This window comes from Schistocerca americana, chromosome 1, assembly GCF_021461395.2.
Source record: "Schistocerca americana isolate TAMUIC-IGC-003095 chromosome 1, iqSchAmer2.1, whole genome shotgun sequence".
NCBI lineage: Eukaryota > Metazoa > Arthropoda > Insecta > Orthoptera > Acrididae > Schistocerca > Schistocerca americana.
This window is the reverse complement of record NC_060119.1, coordinates 1007547770-1007553397: the sequence shown is the minus strand read 5'-3', so window position 1 is coordinate 1007553397 and position 5628 is coordinate 1007547770. Positions and strand designations below refer to the sequence as shown.

The 5628-nt window shown below is 39.3% G+C and overlaps 1 pseudogene; it reads left to right on the top strand.

Moving 5' to 3' along the window:
- Positions 1 to 4905: 4905 nt before the first annotated feature.
- Positions 4906 to 5023, top strand: LOC124560480 (annotated as a pseudogene).
- The last annotated feature ends 605 nt before the right edge of the window (positions 5024 to 5628 follow it).

Here is a 5628-nt window from a genome sequence, read left to right as displayed (position 1 = left end):
TGCATTGTTTTTGAGCTACAAATGCCGCAAAATATTGTCCTGTGCCTACACCTCTTCTGCGACGTATTTGCTACGCCTTATCGGCTCCTTGCATGCTTCATCAAGCAGATTAATCCGCTTAATACCACGAGCCAAGCGATTTTTCAATTTCGGTTATAATGACTCTAGTCCTATTGGAACTTTTGCCCGATTACAAAACCGTTCAATATCACCTAAATTTTAGGCAGACTTGAGCTGATTTTCTGACATTGGCAGATGGACTTCTTATCTGTGGATGTTCACAGAGATTTCCGACTGTCAAGTACAATTTTTCCTTAAATATGTATTTTTCTACTTGTATTTCGATATATTATCAGGTATCGATCTTGCACCAAGAAAATTAGTAGTCACAATTGTAAAAGTATATGATCTCAAAATAAATCTACATTAGATACAATAATTTCAGTGTCCTATGCAGACAAAATATCTCCAGTTAAGATTTTATTAATTTTACTGTCAGTAATAAAATCGATTTTATAAAATAATGGGAGGTTTCTACTTCTAATGCTTCCAAAATCTGTGATCTTTGATTAACCATTAGGCCTATAAATCTACACTTAAATAATTATTTTCAGAAAGCAAACTTTGAACCGCCTAAGGAAAGGTGTCGGCAGATGCAAGCAACTAATGAAGAAATGGGGCCTGTCAGACAACCCTGAATGTGAGTGTGATGAAATCCAAACAATGGACCATTTACTCGCGTGTGAAGTGTACCGTTATGATGGTGATTTGAGAGACATACATACACTCAGTGACTCGCCCTTAAAGTGACTCGAGAGAATTTGTAATGTTGTATAGTATTATAAGAGCATCTTTAAAGAGTTTCATTACCATAATTGTACAAGTATATTGTAATTAATGTAAGAATGATTGCCTTTGTATATTCCGAACGAATAAAAAATAAACACGTAAATAAAAACTGATAAACAATTTAAATTACAAAAGCCATCTTAATGTTAATTTTATTTACTACTTGTTCTCAAAGGCTCTATACATATGTTGGCATTGGACCGGCAAAATTAAAGGTAACACCCATCACCTCTTTCTATAGAATAATATATAGCAGGAGCAGAAACCTAGACACTGAAGCTATTTTGAAAAGGTAAGTACAACTTCTCAAGTTAATGTAATACAAACTACCTTCAACCTAAGAAATCATCGTTACAACATGAGAGACATCTTTAGCAACGTTATTATGAAGAAGTAGTACAATACATTTACTGTGGAACATATGATGTTGGGTCATTACAGTTATGGATGTCAGCTTTGTCAATTAGTAACATTGAAGGAGGGTCCATTACAGGCTCCAGGTGCACGGAAATAGTATCCAGGAAGATGAAGCTTGACTGGCGGTTTATCGAGAATGCCACCAGCACCTCTGCTGATGCGGTTCCTAGTACTCATGTTATGCTACTGCATTGTCTGAGGTTTGCACACCATGTTACATAGCAAACTGCAAGCGTTCACCCACTAACACGTCAAGCTATTTCACTAAAGATCTGTTCCCACAACACCTTATAACAAGCTCTTTGAGAAAGAAGTTCAGTTCAGAATTTTCTGTAATTCCTCTTTGTAAAAAACTTCCTGCGATTTCTGCACTGTTGCTGTCCTTTAAGATGTAAGTTCTTGTGTGTTTTGTCTACTTTGAACGCTATGAAAATCCCCATTGACCAATTAGGACGGTAAGACTTGTCAGACGCACTTTTGTATTTCGAAATTTGCACATCAACTACTTTGAACTTCTGCTTGAGTGGATCCACCATCGTAATACGATTTATACTGTATTCAGAAGTCCATTGCTATGTACATCGATTGGTCTCTTCCTAATCGTGCAATGTTCAGTTCGAGTATACTCCCCAATAATTTGTTGGAGAATGCCTAGCCATGTGTATGGGCTGCTATAGTGTCCCTTTTGAAATAGTCAAGCCGATATATTTGAAGCAAATAATAAAATGACTCTGAATAATATTATATGGACATTAATGACAAATTAATTATGAAAATGTATTAAATTAGCTTCAAAGAAAGACTATATCGATTGCAATGTAATAAAAGACATTATTTATATCAGATCGTAGTGCATAACGTTCTCGAAACTAACAGTATTATCTTTGTCATTATATATAAGAGAAACAAGATATTTAAAATCACTTCGAGTCAAATCATTTCTTCTGCTGTATGTAAGGTATGCTTGCTATTGTAAATCGGTAGCTTTTGTTCTATTATTTCAGGTACATAGCGAATAATTCAAGCGTGTATTCTGTGCTTTGTGGAAATATATTTACAAAAAGTGAGTGCATTGTGTTACTTAAAGAACCCATGCAAACAATTCTTCCTGAACTGCAAGATGTTATGTAGCATTTTTTCAGTCTCTGCGAAGCGAGTAGCGGTGATCTTTGACTGGCAACAATTGGCCGCCATTACGCGGCGTATTTAAATTTATTTTTCTGTGTAACATATCACCACAGCCGGAGCAGAAAGAATCATTTCAAGTTATTCAATTAACTAAAGTGCAAAGCTTCACTAATTCTATTTCTTCAAAAAATGTATACTTTCAAAGACACGATTTATTCTAGGTCAGTGAACTTAGTCTGGATTATATTTTGCGGAAAGCATTTGAAATAATTTGTAGGGAGCCTGGCGCTCATTTGAAACATAATTTAATACTTATCTTTGGCCACCTACAAATCAATATATATATCTTTCTTGTGTTTCACTTAATAATAATAATAATTAATAACCACAGAAAGGAAGGGATAATGTACCACGAAGAGTAAGCTACATCCGCATATTGTTCTTAATGGTTTGTTCAGACAGTCCACAGTACTAGGTTTCATGATGAATAGAGGTTTATTTCATATCGTTCCATAACCGACTTGACATTCTTAGTACAAAATTCACCTCCGTGGTCAGCCTGTATGTTGCCAGGGCACCAGTTCATACCAGTTCTTCAGCAATATTTCGAACACCTGCGTCACGTCCCTCCCAGTCTTTGCTTTCACAAGAAGAACCCAGGGGTATTTGGAATACGTATCTGCGATCATTAAGATAGATCTGAACCCTTTATTCGATCATGAGTATTCTGTCCTCTCCACGAGATTGGGTTGCCATAAATCATCCAGATTACATATTATGACCCGTCTGCACCGGAACATTCTGCAAGCAGATCTGTGTAGTTCACGAACCACTGTCTACATTGTTATTCAATAATGCGTCTTTCTCGAAGCTCTGCGATGATTGATATTATTTCATTCGTATGCACTGTATTCCCCGCTGCAGCTGATGCTGTCAGTAGTTGTAATGAACCTATGATTTCGTTAGGGTCATCGTAATATAGGTAGTGTGTTCAGCTTTATATGTTGAATGTCAAAGCTATAGCGTTCGCTAAGGTCACCACTTAACGTGGTCTAATAATATATTTCCTATTGTCTGTACATTCTAATCGTCCTTTTAGAGTGTTGTCTCGCCTACGTATGTTAGTCATACGTAATATTTCAGTGCATGATCTCATCTCTTTCGGGAAATACTTTCGAGAGTTCGATGTTTTTAGTAATATTAGCTCTACTAAACCAGGAGTCCACTGAAACTCCCTGTCTCCAAGGTGGATGGTGCCCTTCGTTAAGACGATAGACAGCTTTCCCAGCATACACAGCTGATCTCTCTGATCCATGTATCGTATCTAATTCGCTAGCACTTCTCTTCTTCTCCGAGTCCACCACTCTTTGTGAGAGCTATGGGTCTAAACGTTTCAGCAGTGATTGAGCTGTTCCAGTTTTAACATCGCAGTATGCAATGAATGGCTTTCCGCGTCTCTAAAAAAATTGCGTTTGCTAGACAGTGTGTCGCATACTGATCACATTTTGAGACAGTACACATCTTATATATTCAGCGGGTGATGAGTTAGTCTCCTTCTTAACTCTTTTATCTCAGATCCATGTCAACGGACTCTTTCATTCGTATCGTCCATCATGGATTCGTGCATGTTAATTTTCATAGCTATTCCCTTGATAAACCCATCCAGTTGCGTTAATTGCTCACTGACTCACTGACTGTTTCAATTTTTTCCACACTATATGACTCATGTCGCTATTTTCTCTCATTCAACTCATAGGCTCTTGTAACTGCTACGTAAATAGTGCTGTCCAATGCCGCTAACTTCGTGCTAATTGCTTGCTCGCTTCGCTCGGTTCTGTCATTCAGCTGAGATTCACCGTTCGTAGCTCCTGCGTTGGTAAGACTTTCCAGTTTCGTTAACTTCTTGTTAACTGCTACTTACTTCACTGGATTGTATCATTCAGGTGAGATTCACCTCTCGCAGCCGCTGCCTTGTCGCAGCTATCCAAATCCGTTAATCTTGCATTGATTGTCTCGATTTTTCTGCTGACGTATAAACGTATGTCTGGCTTATTCTTCATCCTATTGAGCTGAGCACACTTCACGCTTGCGAATTTGTCCATTGCCTACAATATACCTGACGGGGTTACGTTTTGGTACACTGCCTTTTACACAGAATCTCATCGAAGTTTCGTCTCTATCGAGCCTCATTCAGTCTCTTCGTTTTATCGATAACCCGAAAACCAATAACGAATCATTCCAATAAGTCCAGCATATGGTGACGAATTTGTTGAATGACATGACGGTGCACACATGAGCTTGGCATATATGCTTTAAATTCAAATTGTTCTACTTGAAAGCTATAAAAAAGATTCGATTATCCCAGATCAATTGCTTTAGGATCGTTGAGTAAGTCTGGCTACAATAAAATGTATCAACAAGCATGTGGCGAGTAAAGCAGAAAATATCTCCGTATCTGATCCTGGTCTTCAACCGCATCGTCGTAAAATATGAATACACTTGTTGGGTTCGGGCAACGGCCTTGCCGCAGTGGATACACCGGTTCCCGTGAGATCACCGAAGTTAAGCGCTGGCGGGCGTGGACGGCACTGGGATGGGTCACCATCCAGGCCGCCATGTGCTGTTGCCATTTTTCGGGGTGCACTCAGCCTCGTGATGCCAATTGAGGAGCTACTCGACCGAATAGTAGCGGCTCCGGTCAACGAAAACCATCATAACGACCGGGAGAGCGGTGTGCTGACCACACGCCCCTCCTATCCGCATTCTCAACCGAGGATGACATGGCGGTCGGATGGTCCTGATGGGCCGCTTGTGGCCTGACGACGGAGCGCTGCTGCTGCTTTTGGGTTCACTTTCTCAGGCTGTGAAACAGCGCTGCTTTCACTGAACGTCTGCTGCATTACCCCCTCAATGTTATGCAGTATCTCCTGCAATAGCTGATATTTTGGCTAAAACAGGGTTTTTGAAAAAAATATATACATCCTCGAGGCGTATTCTCTCAGGATGTATTAATAAATTTAGAACTAAATAAGTTTTTTCGTATACTGAAAACTCCACAATTAAAACACGTATGTCTTCGGGAAGCAATGAGCCATTCGTCTTCTTCATTCTCAGTTTTCCAGCATCACCATGGCAGGACTCTTGTGAAGGGGATGTTCTGTCCACAACGCCATGACGACAACTAGATACCCACAGTGGAATACAGGATATTTTATAGGGAACATGCAATAAAGC